The following is a 486-nucleotide window of genomic DNA, read 5'->3' on the forward strand; positions in this document are numbered from 1 at the left end:
CAGATTGATTATATTCTTTGCAGCCAAAGATGGAGAAGCTCTATACAGTTAACAAAAACAAGACCGGGAGCTGACTGTGGCTCAGATCATGAGCTCCTTATTGCCAAATTTAGACGTAAATTGAAGAAAGTAGGGAAAACCACTAGACCATTCAGGTATGACCTAAATCAAATTCCTTATGATTATACAGTGGAAGTGAGAAATAGATTTAAGGGACTAGATCTGATAGAGTGCCTGATGAACTATGGACGGAGGTACGTGACATTGTACAGGAGACAGGGATCAAGACCGTCCCCATGGAAAAGAATTGCAAAACAGCAAAATGGCTGTATGGGGAGGCCTTACAAATAGCTGTGAAAAGAAGAGAAGTGAAAAACAAAGGAGAAAAGGAAAGATACAACCATCTGAATGCAGAGTTCCAGAAAATAGCAAGAAGAGATAAGAAAGCCTTCCTCAGCGATCAATGCAAAGAAATAGAGGAAAACA

This window comes from Bison bison, unplaced genomic scaffold (genome assembly GCF_000754665.1).
Source record: "Bison bison bison isolate TAMUID 2011002044 unplaced genomic scaffold, Bison_UMD1.0 scf7180017848385, whole genome shotgun sequence".
NCBI classification, from domain to species: domain Eukaryota; kingdom Metazoa; phylum Chordata; class Mammalia; order Artiodactyla; family Bovidae; genus Bison; species Bison bison.